This window comes from Hypanus sabinus, chromosome 12, assembly GCF_030144855.1.
Source record: "Hypanus sabinus isolate sHypSab1 chromosome 12, sHypSab1.hap1, whole genome shotgun sequence".
Lineage (NCBI taxonomy): Eukaryota > Metazoa > Chordata > Chondrichthyes > Myliobatiformes > Dasyatidae > Hypanus > Hypanus sabinus.
This window is the reverse complement of record NC_082717.1, coordinates 18,721,005-18,743,704: the sequence shown is the minus strand read 5'-3', so window position 1 is coordinate 18,743,704 and position 22,700 is coordinate 18,721,005. Positions and strand designations below refer to the sequence as shown.

Sequence of the window (22,700 nt, the reverse complement as noted above, 5' to 3'; positions counted from 1 at the left end):
CCGATGTACAGGAGGCCACATTGGGAAAACCGAACACGGTAAATGACCCCCAACAGACTCGCAGGTGAAGTGTTGCCTCACCTGGAAGGACTGCATGGGACCTGAATGGTAGTGAGTGTGGAGGTGTAGGGGTAGATGTAGCATTTGTTCTGCTTGCAAGGATAAGTGCCAGGAGGGAGATCAGTGGGGAGGGACGAATGAACAAGGGAAAATCATAGGGAGTGATCCCTGCAGAAAGCAGAAAATGAGGGGGAGGGAAAGATAGAACATAGAACAGCACAGTACAGGCCCTTCGGCCCACAATGTTGTACCGACCCTTAAACCCTGCCTCCCATATATCCCCCAAACTCAAATTCCACCATATGCCTGTCTAGTAGTCTCTTAAATTTCACTAGTGTATCTGCCTCCACCATTGTCTCAGGCAGTGCATTCCACGCACCAACCACTCTCTGAGTAAAAAACTTTCCTCTAATATCCCCCTTGAACTTCCCATCCCTTACCTTAAAACCATGTCCTCTTGTACTGAGCAGTGGTGCCCTGAGGAAGAGGCACTGGCTGTCCACTCTATCTATCCCTCTTAATATATTGTACACCTTTATCATGTCTCCTCTCGTCCTCCTTCTCTCCAAAGAGTAAAGCCCTAGCTCCCTTAATCTCTGATCATAATCCATACTCTCTAAACCAGGCAGCTTCCTGATAAATCTCCTCTCTACCCTTTCCAATGCTTCCACATCCTTCCTATAGTGAGGCGACCAGAACTGGACAAAGAACTCCAAGTGTGGCCTAACCAGAGTTTTATAGATCTGCATCATTATCTTGCGACTCTTAAACTTTATCCCTTGACTTATGAAAGCTAACACCCCATAGGCTTTCTTAACTAGCCTATCTGCCCGTGAGGCAACTTTCAGGGATCTGTGGACATGTACCCCCAGATCCCTCTGCTCCTCCACACTCCCAAGTATCCTGCCATTTACTTTGTTCTCTGCCTTGGAGTATGTCCTTCCAAAGTGTACCACCTCACTTCTCCGGGTTGAACTCCATCTGCCACTTCTCAGCCCACTTCTGCATCCTATAAATGTCTCTCTGCAATCTTCAACATTCCTCTACACTATCCACAACACCACCAACCTTTGTGTCATCTGAAAACTTGCCAAGCCACCCTTCTACCCCCACATCCAGGTTGTTAATAAAAATCATGAAAAGTGGAGGTCCCAGTACCGAACCTTATGGGACACCACTAGTCACAACTCTCCAATCCAAATGTATTCCCTCCACCACGACCCTCTGCTTTCTGCAGGCAAGCCAATTCTGAATCCACCTGGCCAAACTTCCCTGGATCCCATGCCTTCTGACTTTCTGAATAAGCCTACCGTGTGGAACCTTATCAAATGCCTTACTAAAATCCATGTTGATCACATCCACTACACTACCCTTATCTATATGCCTGGTCACCTCCTCAAAGAACTCTAACAGGCTTGTTAGACACGATCTGCCCTTCACAAAGCCATGCTGACTGTCCCTGATCAGACCGTAATTCTCTAAATGCCCATAGATCCTATCTCTAAGAATCTTTTCCAACAGCTTTCCCACCACAGACGTAAGGCTCACTGGTCTATAATTACCCGGACTATCCCTATGACCTTTTTTGAACACGGGGACTACATTTGCCTCCCTCCAATCCTCCGGTACCATTCCCGTGGACAACGAGGATGTAAAGTTCCTAGCCAGAGGCTCAGCAATCTTTTCCTTTGCCTCGTGGAGCAGCCTGGGGAATATTTTGTGAGGCCCCAAGGACTTATCCATCCTTATGTATTTTAACAACTTCAACACCTTCTCTCCCTTAATATCAACATGCTCCAGAACTGCAATCTCACTCATATTGTCCTCACCATCATCAAGTTCCCTCTCATTGGTGAATACAGAAGAGAAGTATTCATTGAGGACCTCGCTCACTTCCACAGCCTCCAGGCACATCTTCCCACTTTTATCTCTAATCGGTCCTACCTTCACTCCAGTCATCCTTTTGTTCTTCACATAATTAAATAATGCCTTGGGGTTTTCCCTTATCTTACTCACCAAGGCCTTCTCATGCCCCCTTCTTGCTCTTCTCAGTCCCTTCTTAAGCTTCTTTCTTGCTACCCTATATTCCTCAATAGCCCCATCTGATCCTTGCTTCCTAAACCTCATGTATGCTGCCTTCTTCCACCTGACTAGATTTTCCACCTCACTTGTTACCCATGGTTCCTTCACCCTACTATTCTTTATCTTTCTCACCAGGACAAGTTTATCCCTAACATCCTGCAAGAGATCCCTAAACATCGACCATATGTCCATCGTACATTTCCCTGCAAAAACATCATCCCAGTTCACATTCGCAATTTCCAGCCTTTTAGCCTCATAATTTGCCCTTCCCCAATTAAAAATTTTCCTGTCCTCTCTGATTCTATCCTTTTCCATGATAATGCTAAAGGTCAGGGAGCGGTGATCACTGTCCCCCAGATGCTCACCCACTGAGAGATCTCTGACCTGACCTGGTTCGTTACCTAATGCGCTTGGTGGTGGGATCCTGTTGTAGGTGATGGAAGATTGAGAGAATTATGTACTGGATGTGGAGGATAGGGTAAGAGCAGATGTGTGTGAAATGGAAGAGATGCAGTTGAGGGTAGCGTTGATGGTAGAGGAAGGGAAGCCCCTTTCTTTGAAAAAGCCTCATCCTGAGAGCAGATGTGGTGAAGACAGAGTTATTGAGAAAAGGGGTTGATGTTTTCACAAGTGGTAGGGTGGGACAAGGTGTAGTCCAGGTAGCTGTGAGACTCTGTGGGTTTGTAATGGACATTGGTGGATAAGCTGCCTCTGGAGATAGAAACAGTGAGATGGAGAATGGGAAGGGAGGTGTCAGAGATGGATCAAGTGAATTTGAGGGCAGGGGGGAAGTTGGAGGCAAAGTAGATGAAGTCAACAAGTTCAGCATAGGTGCAGGAAGCAGCATCAATGTAGTCATCAATGTAGAGTAGGAAAAATGCAGGATGATAACCAGTGTTAGATTGGAACACAGACTGTTCCATATAGCCAACAAGCAGGCAGACATAGTTGGGACCCATGTGATCTCACTGTCTCTATCTCCAGAGACAGCTTATCCAGCGATGTCTATTACAAACCCACAGGCTCTCAGAGCTACCTGGACTATACCTTGTCCCACCCTACTACTTGTAAAAACGCCATCCCCTTTTCTCAATTCCTCCGTCTCCACTGCATCTGCTCTCAGGATGATGCTTTTCATTCCAGAACAAAGGAAATGTCTTCCTTTTTCAAAGAAAGGGGCTTCCCTTCCTCCACCATCAATGCTGCCTTCAACCACATCTCTTCCATTTCACACTCGTCTGCTCTTACCCATCCTCCTGCCACTCTACCGGGGATAGGGTTCCTCTTGTCCTCACCTACCACCCCACCAGCTTCCACATCCGGCACATAATTCTCCCAGTCTTCCACCGCCTGCAACGAGATCCCACCACCAAGCACATCTTTCCCTCCCCCCGCCCCATCTTCTGCTTTCTGCAGGGATCACTACCCATGCGACTCCCTTGTCCTTTCATCCCTCCCCACTGATCTCCCTCCTGGCACTTAACTTTGCAAGCGGAACAAGTGCTGCACTTATCCCTACACCTCCTCCCTCACCACCATTCAGGGCCCTAGACAGTCCCTTCAGGTGAGGTGAAACTTCACCTGTGAGTCTGCTGGGGTCACTTACTGTGTTTGGTGCTCCTGGTGTGGCCTCCTGTACATTAGTGAGACCCAATGTAGATCGGGAGACCGCTTCACCAGGTATCTATGCTCCATCCACTGGAACAAGAGGGGTCCCTCAGTGGTACGTATTTTAATTCCACTTCCCATTCCCATTCCGATATGTCCATCCAAGGTCTCCTCCACCATTGTGATGAGGCCACACTTAGGAACAACACCTTATATTCCATCTGGGTAGCCTCCAATCTGATGGTATGAACATCGATTTCTCAAACTTCCAGTAATGATGAGTCTGAGTACAGAGAAGAAATTAAGAACTTGGTGGCATGGTGCGAAGACAATAACCTATCTCTCAACGTCAGCAAGACGAAGGAATTGGTTGTTGACTTCAGAAGGAGTAGCGGACCGCATGACCCCATCTACATCGGTGGTGCGCAGGTGGAACAGGTCAAAAGCTTTAAGTTCCTCAGGGTGAATATCACAAATGACCTGACTTGGTCTAACCAAGCAGAGTCCACTGCTTAAAAGGCTCACCAGCGCCTTTACTTCCTGAGAAAGCTGAAGAAATTTGGCCTGTCCCCTAAAACCCTCACTAATTTTTATAGATGCACTGTAGAAAGTATTCTTCTGCATCACAACCTGGTATGGAAGTTGTCCTGTCCAAGACCGGAAGAAGCTGCAGAAGATCTTGAACACAGCCCAGCACATCACACAAACCTATCTTCCATCCTTGGACTCACTTTACACCTCATGCTGTCGGAGCAGTGCTGCCAGGATAATCAAGGACACGACCCACCCAGCCAACACACTTTTTGTCCCTTTTCCCTCCGGGAGAAGATTCAGGAGCTTGAAGATTCGTATGGCCTGATTTGGGAACAGCTTCTTTCCAACTGTGATAAGACTGCTGAACGGATCCTGACCCGGATCTGGGCCGTACCTTCCAAATATCCGGACTTGACTTGCACTACCTTACTTTCCCTTTTCTATTTTCTAATTATGATTTATAATTAAATTTTTTATTATATTTACTTTGATTTGTACTTCAAGGAGCGCAAACATTGCTGTGATGATTGTACGCTCTAGTATCAATTGTTTGGTGACAATAAAGTAAAGTAATGCCCCACCCCCCCCCCACCCCCCCCATATCCAGAGAGACCTAAAGAATCTGACTTATTTGCATCACAACACCCCCCAGTACCATCCCCCCCTTCTCCATTTCCCATCCCCTTTTCCCTCTCTCACCTCATCTCCTTGCCCACCCATCACCTTCCTCTGGTGCTCCTTCCATAGCCTTCTGTTTCTTTCAGCAATCAACTTCCCAGCTCTTTGCTTCATCCCTCCCCCTCCAGGTTTCACCTGTCATCTGGTAGTCCTCTCTCCCCTCCCCTCATCTTTTAAATCTACTCCTCATCTTTGTTCCTCCAGTCCTGCCAAGGGGTTTTGGCCCAAAAGGTTGAGTGTACTCTTTTCGATAGATGCTGTCTGGTTTGCTGAGTTCCTCCAGTATTTTGTGTGTGTTGCTTGACGTTTATGCCATCAGGTTTGCTTGCAGTGGACCCTTATGCATAAAGGAAGGACAGCTTTGGCATTTTCTTGGGCTCACTGAAAGAGCTTTTTGTAATGCATTAATGTACATACACAAGCTCAGGGCTCGGTCAAACCACTGAGATGCAGTCCAATTGATGCTATGGCAGTCACAAGTACAAATCTCCGTAATATTACTGGATAGAGGGAGTGGTAAGAACTCTTGTTTGCTGATAATGCATCCACCTGTTATAATTTTTGGCCCACTGCATTTGACTTTGTTTATGGATCGCCTCAGGGAATGATATCTACACTGAAATTATTGCCTGTACAAGTTAGTTGATGCATCGTGTCACTAATAGAGCTCCGGGGATCAGTCAAGCAATCCCACACTGAAGCTGGAAACCATCTCAGAGTCTTAAAAGACATGATGGCTACAGACAGCGCTGGGAGTGATATGAGGTGTGTTTTGTAAATCAAGGTTAGCTTTGGCAAGGTCTCACAAACACAGGCTAAAGTCCAAACCAAAGTAATTCTTTCAAAGTCCAAAGTTCATTTATTTTCAGACCATATCCAGCCTCTGAGATTCGTCTCCTTAGAGGCAGCCACAGAACAAGGAAACCCAACAGCAACCAATTAAAAAAGAAGACCGTCAATCACACAACATGCAGAGAAAAAACAAATCATGCAAACAATAAAAGTAAGCAAATAACATTCCAAACTGAAGTTTATGAAAGTGAGCCCACAACCACTGCCACCGATCCAGGAGACCCCAATTGCAGGTCACAGACTCAGTTCAACGCAGAGAAGAGTAAAGCTCATGGAGCAGTGAGCTAAACTATCCTTCTCCTCCAGTCCCGACACCATGACGTGTTCAATTTGGCCCGGCGATTAAATCAGCAAAACTTGGGTCATTCCTTGCTGTCAGACCTGGGCCCTGCTACTTAGATATGCTCTCGGGCCTGGACCCCGCCGCCTCGATTCAGCCTGTACCCAACTTCTCCGATCTGGCCCAGCACTTAAATCAGCCAAACAGAGGGTCATTCCTTGCTCTTAGACCTGGATACTAGCATTTCAACATGCTCTTGGGCGTGGATCCCACTGGATCGATTTGGCCTGTACCGGAGATTTCCAATCTCGTCTGCTGCTTAAACTGGTCAAGTAGCAGATTGTTCCTCATTGTCGGGCCTGGCCTTGCTGCCTCTACTCAGCCTCACCTCACCTCGGTTTTGCTGCCCTGAATCACCTCCAAGTCTGCTTCAGCAACGTCTAAACATTGATTGACTCCCAGCTCTTGGGCCTGGACCCCAGTGCCTCAATTCGGCTCGTGTATGCCACACTGCAACTACCCTGCACCTTCGAGAACTTCAGTACGCACCACAAAAATGCAGCGGTGGCACAGGTGGGCTCCAAAAGGGAAGTTACAGGCTATTGATTGCAGTGATCGGTTCCGAGAAAAAGTGTGCTTAATAAAGCAGCTGGTAGTTTTGTTTGTCAGTGGCATCTTCTCCTTTTCATCTGTTATTATTTTAAGAAGATGTGTTATGCTTCCTTATTGACATGCATTTCTTTGAAGAGTAACCAGTGTCGTACCACACTGTGCAATCATACAAATCAGTTCTGCAGAGATATTATAGTGGACTTCTAGCATAGAGGAAGAAATAAAAGTCATCTGGCCTGAAACATTTACTCTGCTTCTCTCTCCTCAGTGCTACATATAATCAACTACTCTTTTCGAGTGTGTTAGTGGGGCAGTTGAAGATTGTCGTGCATTTGGTCGTATTCCATCTCTGGAGACAGCAGAGCTGAGCTGGCGCTCCAGGCAGATGACACAAGAAACGCATAGCATCATCTCTTGTTGTCATCTCTCTCCATCTCCTCCCCCTCTTCTACCTTCTTCTGTGCCTTAAACTATCTGTAACGTTTTCCATTTGTGAAGAAAGGCCATCCAACTGAAAGGTTAGCTGTTTCTCTCTCCACACATGCTACCTGGCCTGCTGCCCTCTTTACTTTGGGTTTCAATATGTATTTAATTTTACCATGCATAACCATATAACAATTACAGCACAGAAACAGGCCATCTCGGCCCTTCTAGTCCGTGCTGAACGCTTACTCTCACCTAGTCCCACAGCCCATAACCCTCCATTCCTTTCCTGTCCATATGCCTATCCAATTTGTTTTAATGTAATGAGAGAGTAATGTGTTGCTCTCGAATTAGCAGAATGAGAAATAATAGTTAAAAAGGATATAAGACACTTAGTAACATGGTGTAATGACAACACCCTCTCCCTCCATGTCTGCAAAACTAAAGAGGTGGTCATTGACTTCAGGAAGGGAGGTGGTGAACATGCTCCTGTCTGCATCTGTTACGTTAAGGTTGAGAGCTTCAAGTTCCTAGGCGTGTCCTGGTCCAACCATTTAGATGCCATGGCTAAGAAAGCCTAGCAACAAACCTGCACTTCCTCAACAGTTTAAAGATATTTGGCGTTATTTTTTATCTTGTTCTATCTCAATGGACTGTGTAATGATTTTGATCTATATGTGTGGAATGCAAGGCAAGCTTTTCACTGCACCTTGGTACACGTGACAATAATAAACCAATTCATGTGATTTGATGAATGGGTTTGTTTAGGATAATTCATCTGGATACAGTTCTTCTTTAATATTCGTGGCTCAAGGATGAGAACATTTACTTGATTCTTATCACAGCAAATGCACAAAGAGATAATCACATTATGGTAATGCTTGCTACCTTGGACCCTAAATAGCAACAACTTCAAATGCCTTGTGCCATTATCCAGAGGAAGACAATTGCTGGAATGCTCTAAGTTATATTAATGTAGCCACCAAGAAGCTATTTCCTTTAAAATATGCAGATAAGACATTTCCACCCAGAGTTCAAGGGTGTAAACAGCTGAAACAGTGAAACAGCAGCCCAGCGGAGGCAGAGCTGCAGGCAGGGGGATGGTTACACTTAGGAATAGTTTCCAGCCCAAATCCAACTCTGTGTAGAAGATGGGGTAGACTGGAAATGGTGCAAGTACACCTAATTGTGACTGATCTTGGTAACAATTAGAATCAGCCCTGGTCTGACATTGGGCTTGTCTAACCTAAGCATTAGGTGCAGAGTTTTGTTTTACTTGGAAAGAGAAAAGGTGCCATTCTGTTCTTCAACCTAATAACCAGCTTTCATCTGGGAATGCAGTTGGTTAATCAGGTCAGAATCTGACCTCTGGAACAAAGGTAAGCAATATTAATTGCCGCACCGTCATGCCAACTTCAAACGTTAATGTTGACTCTCCCACCAAAGATGCCGCCTGGCCTGCTGAGTATTTTCAGCATTCTTTTTTGTTTCTGATTTCTTTTGTGTGCCTGCGATATTTTAATTATGCCTTCCTACCCTTTCTACCCGTGTCTGTTGACAAGGAAGTGTCGAATGCAGGCTCATTGTTGGCGCCCTCTTCTCAGAAGCAGAGGGGTTCCTTGTGGTAATGCAGGATCAGGTGGTTAACACAAAAAATCATCAAAAATCCATATTCAGGGCATGAATGCTGTTTAAACTTTTTAAAGGTCAGCTTAATTTGTCACAAGTGCATCGTAACATTGAAATATATGTCGTTCTGCACCAATGACCAACTGAGTTTAACTTGGATGGGTGCAAAATGTATTGGCAAGGAATTCAACACTCCTAAAGCCTCCAGAGAAAAGGACTATAGGTGTTGTAGAAAGGAAGAGAAAGCAACTAGGCATTCTAATCCATCAAGATTTATCGTGGTGCCGGGGTACAGTAATAGCCCACAACTTGAAACAATAGCCAGGAGCTTATCTCACAACCAACAGGTCAGATCAGAACTCAATCAGTTCATCATGTCTAGTTTTGAACGGTGCAGGGCAATTAAAAGCTAATGGATGAGGACGTTCCATGAACACCAGTGATGGCTGGGCTCTGTATGTGGAAAGACTGAAGCATTCACACTTAAAGTGCCAATAGATAATGCAATTCTGCTTCCTCGTGAGACATCATGAAAACAGTTTTCAGCCAATCTCATGCACTCCATGTGATATTAAGAAGTGGCTGAGTTACCAGAAACAGCAATACAAGATCAAAGAATACAAGATCCTGGTGATAGCGCTGAAGTCCACTGCCTTAGAACTAGCTGTGACTTTCGCAAAGTTATTCAGTTTAGCAATCACACTGACATCTACCCACCGGTATACAAAAATGCCCAGAAGAGTCATAATAACATAAAGTTGGAGAAATCCCAACCAGCTCATCATCATGCTCTCCATCAGCAGAAAAAGGATGGAAAATGTTATTGATGGTTCTACCAAGAGACAACAATAGCTTGCCTGCCATTGCCCAACTTGGGTTTCAGCAAGACCACCCCATTCCAAACCTGATCATGGCTGTTATGTTTTACAACTTCAAAACTTCTAATCCAAAGGAAAAGATGGGAGTCTGAAATGCAGGTATAACTTCCTCTTTACTTTAAGCAAGGTACACACGTATCACATGGTAGCATGATTACGTATGCAATTAACATTGTTTTACATATAACCCATAATGAATTATTTGAACAATCAGAAATGCTTAATCAACCAAAATATGTAAACAAGATTACTGAACTATAACTGTAATATTAAATACATGACAACAGCCTTAGTCCAAACATGGACAATAGAGCTGACTTCTAGAGGGGAGGTGAATGATTGCCCTTGACTTTAGTGCAACACTTAACATTAAGGAGACCTGGTAGAATTGAAGTCTATTGCCATCAAAGAGAGATCATTCCAAAGGATGGAGTCATACTTGCCACGAAGGGAAATAGTAGAGTTTGTTGGAGGTTGATCATTCCACCGTTGTGATTCACCACTGGATTCCTCAAATCACTGTCCTGTTCTATGACACATTATCTTCAGCTGACACAAGAGATTCTGCAGATTTTTGTTGGTTTATTAAAGTGTTTATTGCTTTTGTTATATTGGTACTACTGAGCTCTGTTTGACAGATTTTCTTAAGCCTTGAAGTAAATTCTGTCATAAGTTTTCCGTTTATCGCACTACGATCATGGGGGTGTCTTCCATGGAGGATCATGATCTTCTATCGATTAACCTTTTCTTTTGTTATGATAATGTATTCATTTTTCTGGGTTGTGCCTTCATTTAAGTTTGGTGGTGTGTACTTCTTATCAGAATTGTATATGTGATGCACCATCAATAACTCTCGAAGACGTGCGGCGAGATATGGGCTTTTATTGGCTAGAAGAAAGAACAATTAGCAAGTGACCACACAACATCCTGGAGACTGAGGAAGGGGCTGTGCCTCCAATCGCCTGTATACCGGGGTCTGTGGGAGGAGCCACGGTCTGTGGGAGGAGCCACAGGAGCAGTCACCGGGGGGGGGGGGGGGGGGGGGGCGTGTCTAGACAGGTATATGTAGTTCACCACAATATGCTTGCATGGAGTGCTGAATCCTGTTATCATTGATGAAAATATATCCTTGGTTGCATTGAGTTGTTCTCTGATCTTGACAACTCATTTGCAAACGTTTCGTTGCCATACAAGGAGGTATCATTTTTCAGAAGTTCCATCTGACTGTTGTGTAAACTTTTTATGTCTGTTATTCCCCTTCATCCTCTGCCCTAAGTAATGTTAATCCAAGTGTGTTCAAGTATACATAGTGTTTTCTAAAACATGTCATTTCAGTTTCTTTTATTTTTCTTTGTAAATTTTCCAGATCGGTTTTGGCCCAAGACATGTCAAAAGAGTACGTTAACATAGGTATGGCGAAAGTGTTTATTGCCTTAGTTATATTTTTACTGTTGATCTGTATTTGGCAGATTTTCTTAAGCCTTGAAGTAAATTCTGTCAAAGCTTTTCCCTTTATTACACTATGATCTATTTTCCTTGCTGTTGATATCCCAGATACTAAAATGTTTCATATTTATCCATCATTTGTATTGTATCCTGCTGCTCTGTTTTATATTCTGCTAGCTTTTTATATTCTAATTGCTCCTTTCTTTATCTTTAATGTTCTGCACATATCTAGTCCAAAGTTCATGTTTAGATCTTAAATGTTTAAATTACTTTAGCTTTACTGATGAAGGAATGTATAATTTCAAATTGCCCGTCAGTAGGTCTGTCAAGGTATAATTCATTTGGTTGTCTCTGATTTGATAATTTTCATCTGATTGAGTGAGTTAAAAAGTGAGTTTAAAGCTAGACAAAACCATAGAGGGCTTAAAGAGTTACCCTAGAAAATGCCTCGATTTATTTGATACGTTACGGTGGCTGTACTTTTTTTGGTTGTTATCAGATAGGGTGATTATCATATTCTAATACTTCATCAAATGGTGTCGGAATTTCATGTAATTTACATATATTAAAAGCATCTATTAACCATGAGTGTGGGACAGATTCAAATGCTTCTAGGTAATCAATATAACATCATGGAAGATTTCTTCTTCTTTACAGCTTGATTTAGAGCCCGGCAGATAAGTCAGTGGTAATTAGTTGAGAGATGCATGAGGTTAAAGTTTTATATATAGTTTGTAAACAAGTAATAGGATGATATTTTGATGCGTCATTTGTGATTTCTCCTTTTGGTAAAAAGTATGTTTTACCCTCTCTCAAAAATTCAGGAACATTTTCAGGATTTTTAAGAAATTGTTGACATGTATTAATAGGTACTGATGAAGGCAAGTTGTTATAATAATTATCATTGCTGGTATTTTTCAGTTGTGGGTATTTTTTTATAACTTGCTTTTAGCATAGCCATTGTAACTTCAAGTGTTTGCATGTCTTCATTGTGTGAGTGTGTTCTCCATTATCCAACTTGCTTCTTCATTGTGTTTCACCCTATTTGACCAACAGTTCATTATCTCTGTATTTGTTGGTAATTCTGTGCTAGCGTTGGAGACATTTTGGTGCGTTGAATTTAGTTTCAATGTCCTTTATAAACCTTTTTCATTTTCTCAGTCTGGCACATGTCTTGCATCTAATTAGTCTAGCTTTGCACATTAAACAAGAGAAAATCTGCTGATACTGAAAATCAGAGCAACACACACAAAATGCTGGAGGAACTCAGCAGGCCAGGCAGCATCTTTGGCAAAGGGTACAGTTGATGTTTCAGGCTGAGACCCTTCGGTAGGTCTCTGCCTGAAACATTGAATACACTTTTTGATGCTGCCTGGCCTGTTGGGTTCCTCCAGCATTTTGTGTGTGTTGCTTTGTATGCTGTTGTTTTAGTATATCTATAAATTCTATAATGCTTTTGTTGGGTTGATCGCATCTTGCATGGACTTTATATTTTCTTGGTACTTCCTTAGCTTTTCTCTTCCCTTTTTTGCTCAGGTTATCCATTTTATACTCCATTAGGCAGCTATTTCTGCTCTTAAGGTTTCAATTTTGTTTCTTAATCTCATTGAATTATTATAGTCTGCTATTATTATTACTATTGTTGTAGATAGAGTGAAAAGCTCATCTTGCTTACTGTTTGCACAAAACAAATCATTACACAGTGCATTGAGCTAGAATAATTTCAAATAGCAGTCCAGGGTGAGTGTAAAATCTACCACAAAAGTGCAGAGCAGGTAAATGATAAGGTGCAAGATCATAATGAGATGGAAACCTTGAACAGGACTCAAAATAACTTTCTGACACATCAGAATGAGAATGGGGATTGGAATTTAAATGGTTGGGCACCAGGAAATCCTCATTCCTCATTCCCACCCTGACACGTTGGTCCATGGCCTCCTCTCCTGCATGACAAGGCCATTAACAGGCCAGAAGATCAACAATTCATATTCCAACAAGAACACAAAGTACACTGCAGACGCTGGAGGAACTCAGCAGGTCGAACAGCATCTGTGAAAATGAGCAGTCAACGTTTCGGGCCGAGCCCCTTCGTCAAGACTGAAGGGGGTGGGGGGAAGGGTGAAAAAGGGATGGGGGAAGGAGGGGGAGGGAATTATCAGAAGTTGGAAAATTCAATGTTCAACTCTCCAACTTCAACTTCCGGTACTTCCCTCCCCCTCCCTTCCACCATCCCAGTCTCACTCTGCCTCCTCCTCCAGCTGCCTATCACCTCTCTCATGATTCTGCCTTCTTCTACTATCCATAGTGCTTTCCCCTTACATTCCTTCTTCACCTCTCCTGCCTATCCCCTCCCTGCTTCCCCTCCCCCACCTTTTGATCTTTCCTCTGATTGGTTTTTCACCTGGCACCGACCTGCCTTCTCCTTCCCACCTTCTTTATAGGCAGCCCATTCCATGCACTTACTACTCTCTGCATAAAAAAAACTTACCCATGACATCTCCTCTGTTCCTACTCCCCAGCAGCTTAAACCTGTGTCCTCTCATGGAAGCCATTTCAGCCCTGGGAAAAAGCCTCTGTCTATCCACACGATCAATGCCTCTCATCATCTTATACACCTCTATCAGGTCACCTCTCATCCTCCGATGCTCCAAGGACAAAAAGGCTGAGTTCACTCAACCTATTCTCATAAGGCATGCTCCCCAATCTCCTCTGCACCCTTTCTATGGTTTTCACACCCTTCCTGTAGTGAGATGACCAGAACTGAACACAGTACTCCAAGTGGGGTCTGACCAGGGTCCTACTTAACTGCAACATTACCTCTCGGTTCTTAAACTCAATCCAACGGTTGATCAAGACCAATGCACCATATGCCTTCTTTACCACAGAGTCAACCTGTGCAGCAGCTTTGAGTGTCCTATGGACTCGGACCCCAAGATCCCTCTGATCCTCCACACTACCAAGAATCATACCATTAATACTATATTCTGTCATCATATTTGATCTACCAAAATGAACTCCATCTGCCACTTCTCAGCCCAGTTTTGCATCTTATCAATATCCCACTGTAACCTCTGACAGCAATCCACACTATCCACAACACCTCCAACTTTTGTGTTATCAGCAAATTTACTAACCCATCCGTCCACTTCTTCATCCAGGTCATTTATAAAAATCACTAAGAGTAGGGGTTCCAGAACAGATCCCTGAGGCACTCCACTGGTGACCGACCTCCATGCAGAATATGACCTGTCTACAAACACAACTGTGGGCAAGCCAGTTCTGGATCCACAAAGGCATTTCCCCTTGGATCCCATGCCTCCTTACTTTCTCAATAAGCCTTGCATGGGGTACCTTATCAAAACCCTTGCTGAAATCTATGTACACTACATCTACTGCTCTTCCTTCATCAATATGTTTGATCACATCCTCAAAAAATTCAGTCAGGCTTGTAAGGCATGACCTAGCTTTCACAAAGCCATGCTGACTATTCCTAATCATATTATGCCTCTCCAAATGTTCATAAATTCTGCCTCTCAGGATCTTCTCCATCAGCTTACCAATGACTGAAGTAAGACTCACTGGTCTATAATTTCCTGGGCTATCTCTATTCCTTTTCTTGAATAATGGAACAACTTCCATAACCCTCCAGCCCTCTGGAACCTCTCCTGTTCCCATTGATGATGGAAAGATTATCAGAGGCTCAGCAATCTCCTCCGTCACCTCCCACAGTAGGCCTGGGGTACATCTTGTCCAGTCCTGGTGAGTTATTCAACTTGATGCTTTGCAAAAGCTCCAGCATATCCTCTTTCTTAATATCTACATACTCAAGCTTTCCAGTCAGCTGCAAGTCATCCCTAAAATTGCTATGATCCTTTTCCGTAGTGAATACTGAAGCAAAATACTCATTAAGTACCTCTGCTATCTCTTCCGGTTCCATATGCACTTTTCCATTGTCACACTCAATTGGTCCTATTCTCTCATGTCTTATCCTCTTGCTCTTAACATACTTGTAGAATGCCTTGGGGTTTTTCTTAATCCTGTCCACCAAGATCTTCTTATGGCCCCTTCTGGCTCTCCTAATTTCTTTCTTGAGCTCCTTCCTGGTAGCCTTATAATCTCCTATCTCTGTATCATGACCTAGCTTTTTGAACCTTTCATAAGCTCTTCTTTTCTTCTTGACTAGATTTACAACAGCTTTTCTACACCGTGGTTCCTGTAACCTACCATCCTTTCCCTGTTTCATTGGAATGGCTTGTCATATGAAGAGCATTTGATGGCTCTGGGCCTGTTTCCAGAAGAATGACGGGTGACCCCATTGACATCTATTGAATAGTGAAATGACTTGATAGAGTGGATGTGAAGAGGATGTTTCCTATTATGGAAGAGTCCAATACCCAAGGACACAGCCTCAGAATAGAGGAGGAATTTCTTTAGCCAGAGAGTAGTGAATCTGTGGAATTTTTTGCTACAGGCAACTGTGGAGGCCAAGTCTTTATGCATATTTGAGGAAGAAGCTGATAGATTCTTAATTGGTCAAGGCATGAAAGGATATGGGGAGAAAGCTGGAGATTGAAGCAGAGGGAAAGTTGGATCAACATGATGAAATGGCGGAACAGACTCGATGGGCCAAATGCCTAATTGTGCTCCTATATCTTATGGTCTTATGGTAAAAGGATTCCCTCCCCGGGGCCACAATGTCCACTGAGAATTCATGGATCCTGAAGATCTGGTCCAGGACAATGCTGGGGATCTCCACCACAATTAATAGCTTACCCAAGACAATACATTTGCAGGCCTTCGAAAGCCAATCAACAATCACCAACTCTCTCCCTCTTGGGAGAGACCCATGACAAAGTCCATGGAGGTGTGTACCCATGGTCGTTCCGGAACAGGTAGAGGGTGGAGGAGCCCTTGGGGACAGGTACAGGGCTCTTTGTTCTGGGCGCACACCTCGCATGCCTGCCTGTATTGCCAAACCTCTTTCATCATTCCAGGGCACCAATATCTTCTCTTGATGAACTCGAGGGTTCTGGCAACCCCTGGATGAGTGGTCAATCTCAATAAACGTTCCCATTTGAGTACCTGAGACTGGGTGGAACTTGAGACAAACAGCTGACCCAAAGGACTGTTCTTAGTAATCTCTCCTTGCACTTGGGCTTTTTGAACAAGAGCGTCGATTCCTCAATGAATCGGCACTACCATCTTGGCTTGGGTCAAAATAGTGGTAGGCTGCTCCTCTTGTTTGGGTTCATCAGACTGACAGGGCAAGGCATCTGGTTTCTGGCTTTTGCTCCTTGGAAACTCTTGAAGGCTACATTTGTGAGTGGAATGGAATTGGCCATTATGTTGTTTAACCCCCTATAGTCAATGCATGTCCACAAGCTCCCATCTTTTTTTTGCATAAAGAAGAAGCCTGTGCCAGGTGGTGAGTTTGAGGGCTGAATGAAACTCATGGCGCGAGCCTCCTTTATGTACGCTTCACCCTGGACCTGTGAGCATGTACAATCAACCCATGGGGGATAAATAGCAGGTCTCTAGCACAGTCATAGGGTTGGTGTGCTGGAAGAGTCAAGGCCTTTCCCTTGCTGAAGACTTCTTCCAATTCCTTGTAGATAGAAGGGATTTCAACTGGTTTGAGTTTGGCAATCGCTTCTGGGCCTTCCTTCAAGGACGGCTCCTGAGGCTTCTTAAGTGGCAGCGGTGATCAACAGACCTGAGTCCTCTCCCTGGGTTCACAAAACTCACTTATAGAAACAGTCGGCAAATCAGAGTCCAAATCCTCATCTGTATCCTCAGGCGACGGCAGCTTGGCATTACAGATGGTCCTTGTTTCCCCAGGAATAGGCTCCAAAGGTTTGTTTACAAGAGTCCTTCCTTCAGGACATGTCAGCTGGATCGCTTAGGCATCTTCTTGGTCTTTTTCTGAACTAGAGATTCCCCCTCTGTGGTTCCTGTATGGCCCCAACTAGACAGGGTCGGGGCACACCCAGGTCTGTCGGCCGGGACTAGTTTGACTGTCCTTAAGGGCAGGACTAGGTCTCCAGAAGGCCTTACCTTGCATTGAAGACTTGTTGATCGTTGGTCTTGGGGGGGTCTGGGGATCTGAACACTATCCCGCGAACTTACCCTCTTACAATCTCTGGAACAAGCAATGATTCTTCCTTCTCTCCAGTCCACGGAAGGGTTATGCTGGGACAGCCAAGGGTGTCCAAGCATCAGGGCTGTGAGTGGAGAGTCAATAATGTAGAAACTAATGTCTTCCACATAATCCCCTATTCTGATCTGCATAATCACAGTCTGTTGCTGGATCTGCCTGGAACCTAACGAGCGACCGCTCAAACTGACTGACTCAACCCTTGTAGCAGTATGTCGAGATGACGGGTGGTTCCCAAGTCGAGAAAGTTACCCACTGCCCCAGTATCCACAAAAGCCTTCACCTGCCTCCAGCCCCAGGTGATCCCCGGCTGCTGAATGAAACCAGAATCCTAGGATTGGGAGTAGAGGCTCCTACCATCACAGTTCTCCCAACACGGGACGGTCTTAGCAGTTCCCAATGGTTGCAACCTCAGGCATTTATCCCACAGGTGACCTTCTTCCCTGCAGTAAAAGCATCAACCTCGATGCCTTCGCTGGGACCTCTCATCGGCAGAGAGTCCAGTGCAGCCACCCTGCATGGGCCCAACAGGAGGCTGGGTGGTCATGGTCCAAGGTCGGGGAGTGGAAATGCAAACGCTTTGGGTCCAGACTTGGACTTGTCCTCTTTGACCTCCTGAAGTGGTTCCACTTCTGCGCTGCCAGGCGATTATCGAGACAAATGGACTAGTCGATCAGAACCTCTAATCCCAACGCAAGGGCATCCTTCAGTTTGTCTTGGAGTTGGTAGTGGTAAAGTGTTGCTAATGCCTCCCCGTTCCAGCCGCTCTCTTGGGCCAAGGTCCGAAATTCAATAGGGTAGTTGGCCGCTGACCATCCGCCCTGCTGAATCTTCATCAGATGGTCCGAGGCTTGGCTGGCTCCGGCAGGGTGATGGAGCACCTTCCTCATGGCAGCCATCAATCCATCCAACTCCGACCTTCATTCCCAATGTGTGGTGGCCTAGGCCTTGGCTCTTTCAGTCGAAACAGAAATAATGAAGGCCACCTTCCCACACTCCGACGACTGGAGTTTGAACACTAATAAGCATTGGATGAGGAAGCTGAGGCAAGAATCCGGGTCACCATCAAATCTCTCCAGGATTGGCCAATGCCCTGGCTCTGCAGAGTGAGCTGGGACATCTCCCGAGTGACTCTGGCTTCCTCCTTGTGTAAGTTGATGAATGGCAATGTGGAGGTCGTGAGTCTCCGGGCTCTGTCTAGAAAGCCTCTGGCTGAGGCTGGCCACAGAGTGGGAAAGACTCTGATACCCCACTGGGTCCATGTTGGCTCAATCGTACTGTCACAAGAGACCTTGACAAGGGTGATTAAGACCCAAATGCTGGAGCATTCGAGACAAGGGCTGTGACACAGTGTGAAACTGGAATGAGAACCCACTAGATGATATCACTAGCTCAGCTTACAATTGACCACTGAGGCTCCGTTCAGGTGCTCTTTAAGTACTGAATTCTTGGCCCCGAAAACATGATTTGCTATTAGTAGGGTGGCCCTGAACCCTTAAAGGGGGCTGTGCCAGCTATCCATGCATACTCCAGAGAGTTAGAGCATCTACACCCCAGAAGCTGGCACAATTGGGTGCGTCTCGTAACATCTTCAAGACTGAAGAGGAAAGGGGAAGATGCCAGAATAAGAAGTTGGGGTGAGGGGGAAGGAGGCTAGCTGGAAGGTGATAGGTGAAACCAGGAGGGTGGTAAAGAGGAAGGAAACTGATAGGAGAGAAGAGTGGTGCATAGAAGAAAGGGAAGGAGGAGGGGACCTGGGGGAAGCAATAGGCAGGTGAGAAGTGGTAAAAACTCAGAGTAGGGAATTGAGGAAGAGAGGAAACAGATCATAGATGTTCTCTGAGTAAACAAACTTATTCAGCCATCATACTGCTTTGTCCAAACTTTTAAATCTTGCATCGCGCACAAATGGGATCAGTTTCTCTCTTGCTTCCAGATGCACAACAATCCTAATCCTGTAATGCTCCACATCAAATCTCATTAGTCATGGGGAGAGAGAGAGAGAGACAGATACTCCATGGAAAAAGGGCCTTCAGCACATCCAATCTGAATGAATGATCAACCACAGGTTCACACTAATCCTGTGTTAATTCTGTTTTTAACTCTTCCTATAATCCTGTTATCTTTACCTAAATTCTACCACTCACTTGCACTCCAGTAGCACTTACAATGGGCAAACTGCATGTCTTTAGGTTTTGGGGGGAAATGGAGCACCCTGAGGGAACCACACTCTACTGAGAGAGAGTGCAAGCTGTACACAGGGTAAGGATTAAGCTCAGGTTGTGCTAGCTGAACTACTCCAATGTCCCACGTCTTCTCTACCTTCTTCTCACTGGTTCCCTCTCTGTGCACTCACTGTTCTGAACTATACAGCCAGTCACTGAGCCCCTCTACTAACATGGAACCTTGAGCTCACAAACCACATGGGGCAGGCAGCATTCTAACTCAGTTACCCTGGATGTCAACCATTGGTTCTCAAACTTCAACCTTCAACTATAAACACTCCATCTTTCCTTGTACCATTCCCATAGTAGAAGACATCATCTATCAACTGTTATTGTTCCTTCAGTAGTCTCATTTAGGAGGAATATGGAAGGCTATAGTCCAGGCGTGGGTGGGTCAATGACACCTGGTGGAATAACAGTTTGATACAAACTGGATGGGCTGAATGGCCTGTTTCTGTGCTCTAGTGCTTACAATTCTATGCCTCCATGTACAAGTAATTATGATATATTATTAGAACAGTACACGCCCTTTGACCCATGATGTCAACCTTTTAACCTACTCCAAGATCAATCTAACCTCCTTCCCGCCTAGACCTCCATTTTTCTTTCATCCATGTGCCTCCCTAAGAGTTGTTTAAATGTCCTTAACATATCTGCCTCTACAACCACTCCTGGAATTGTGTTCCACACACTTACCACTCCCTGTTTAAAAAACCTACTCTGAAGTCCTCCCCCAATCCTTTCTTCCAATCACCTCATAATTACGTCCCTCTCATTAGCCATCTATGTCCTGGGTAAAAGGCGATATAACAATGCTTCTTATTTATTTATTATTGAGATACAGCCTGGAATAGGCCCTTCTAACCCTTCGAGCTGTGCCACCTAGCCAGCCCCCAATTTAATCCTGGCCTAATCACAATTTACAACGGTCAACTAACTTACCAACCAGTGCATCTTTTCACTGTGAGAGGAAACGGGAACACCCAAAGAAATCCCACACTGTCACAGGGAGGTGGTATAAGCTCCTTACAGGCAGCTGCGGGAATTGAACCCGAACCACTGGCACTGTAAAGTGTTGTGCTAGCCAGTACGCTAGTGTGCTGCACCACCTTGTCATCTTACATATCTGCGTTAGCCTAGCAGGCTAATTCCATTATGAAATGGAGACCCTGCCGTCAATGCCCAGCCCAGAACTCATCCCCCAGTGCCTGCAGTTCGGGATATTAAATCCTTTTGTCACACTGGCACAGATTCCAACAGAACTGACATGCATTTTGTACATAATAAACTTCAGCTGTTACAGACATTGTTGAAAACAACTTAATTGAAGAAGATCAAAGTAAGAGTACACATGCTGGCAGGCTTCTCTTTATGAATCCATAAAAATATAGCACATAGACCAGACTTTTAAAGAAACTGCCTGGTGTCCCCTCCTTTTAATGGATGGAATATGTTACCAAGTGTCCTGTGTTGATTTAATGATGATAACTTCGAATTCTAGCCTCAGCCATCAAAAGGGAAAGCTTCCTTTCATGTAACAATGTTTCTCCATCACACAGACCACAACATAGAAACATAGAAAATAGGTGCAGGAGTAGGCCATTCAGCCCTTTGAGCCTGCACCGCCATTCAGTATGAACCCTGTACCTGTTTTCTCTCCATACCCCCTGATCCCTTTAGAAAGTCCTGCCATCCCAGGAATCAATCTAGTGAACCTTCTTTGTACTCCCTCTATGGCAAGAATGTCTTTCCTCAGATTAGGGGAACAAAACTGCACACAATACTCCAGGTGCGGTCTCACCAGGGCCTTGTACAACTGCAGTAGAACCTCCCTGCTCCTGTACTCGAATCCTCTTGCTATGAATGCCAACATGGAATCAATCATGTGTTATTTCAGGCCACCATGGTTGCATGACGCTATTACAGCTCGGGGTGTTGAAGTTCAGGAGTTCAATTCCAGCAGCATCTCTAAGGAGCTTGTATATTCTCCTCATGTTCATGTGGGCTTCCTCTCACACTCCAAACAGGCACTGGCTAGTAGGTTATTTGGTCATTGTAAATTGTCAAATGGTTAGGTTAGGGTTATATCAGTGGGCTGCTGGGCCAAAAAGGCTGTTCAGTGCTGTATCGCCAAATAAATAAAATAAAAATTTAAAAAACCACGCTTGCTTCTAAAAGGAACACCTTAGCACCCTCACAAAAGCTGTGTGGTACCTTTACCACCTTGCACCTGTCAGTAAAGCTCTCACAGTCGACGAACACCCTGTGGTGAAAAGCAGCTCTTGTACAGACCGTAAATCAAAAGAGCAATTAGAATGCAGTTTAAAATATAATCTCAGCAATTAAACTCTGGGCTCTGTTTTTCATCCAGCTTCCCTTTTAGCACAACGTAATCAAGTTTACCCCTGTTAGGATTAGTTTGTGTACCAGTGATATTTGGTGAACGGAGAGCTTTGGACGAAATTAATTATTCCTCTTCTGAAAGCGCTAGCACCCTCTGGAAACTAATATTCTTTCATATCTGGTCTTCCTCTGTTATAGCAGCTAAACGGCTGCCCTAATGCATTACTCTGGGCCAGTCATCCAGTGAGCTGTGGCCTGCTTCTATTCACAGAGAGCTAGAGACATGAACATATTCTTCTTCCCTTTATGCAGTGGTTTAGGTTAGTGTCTGCTATCACACAGACAATTGCCTAACCCAATGATCTAATCCAAGACTTTCATAGTTTGCTTATCTTAGTACCATTCTGAGCATTGCACTCAGCCATCCATTAAGCATTTATGGAAGGTTAATTGAGACTGCACACTAGTCAATGAGCAGTGTATGAATTGCTGTGGGATTCACATCCAACTGAAGAACCATCTGAAAATTACTACCTGGTTGTGTTCATCCTTCTCCCTTTGGTAACACTCAACAACAACAATTTTACTTTTGGATGCACCTCATGGATTTTTGGGCTGCTGATCATGAAAATCACGATAAAATTTCCCTATCGTGCACCATGTTTTTAAAATCGTCTATATTTGTTATTTCAATTCATAATTTGTGGCCAAGTGGTTAAGGCTTTGTGCTTGTGATCTGAAGGTCATTAGTTCGAGCCTCACTTGAGGCAGCGCGTGTGTCCTTGAGCAAGGCAGTTAACCACACACTGCTCCTGCACGTTTATAGCCCAGTGGCAGCGGTTGGTACAGTATGGACAAGACAAGACAAGTCAATTAAAATGTTGCCCAAAATATAA

General features: G+C 44.5%; 1 protein-coding gene across 3 annotated transcripts in view; it reads left to right on the top strand.

Annotated features, from left to right (window-relative positions):
• LOC132402453 (uncharacterized) overlaps window positions 1-22,700 on the top strand; it is a 94,532-nt gene that overhangs the window by 25,536 nt on the left and 46,296 nt on the right. Inside the window, exon 1 of one of the 3 annotated variants that reach the window (XM_059985305.1) lies at window positions 11,016-11,046. The exons of 1 other annotated variant lie outside the window; for it this stretch is intronic. The gene's annotated coding sequence lies outside the window, so the exon portion shown is untranslated. Of the gene's footprint in view, window positions 1-11,015; window positions 11,047-22,700 lie in introns of those variants that run through there. One more of the 3 variants, XM_059985306.1, reaches the window with a different exon arrangement.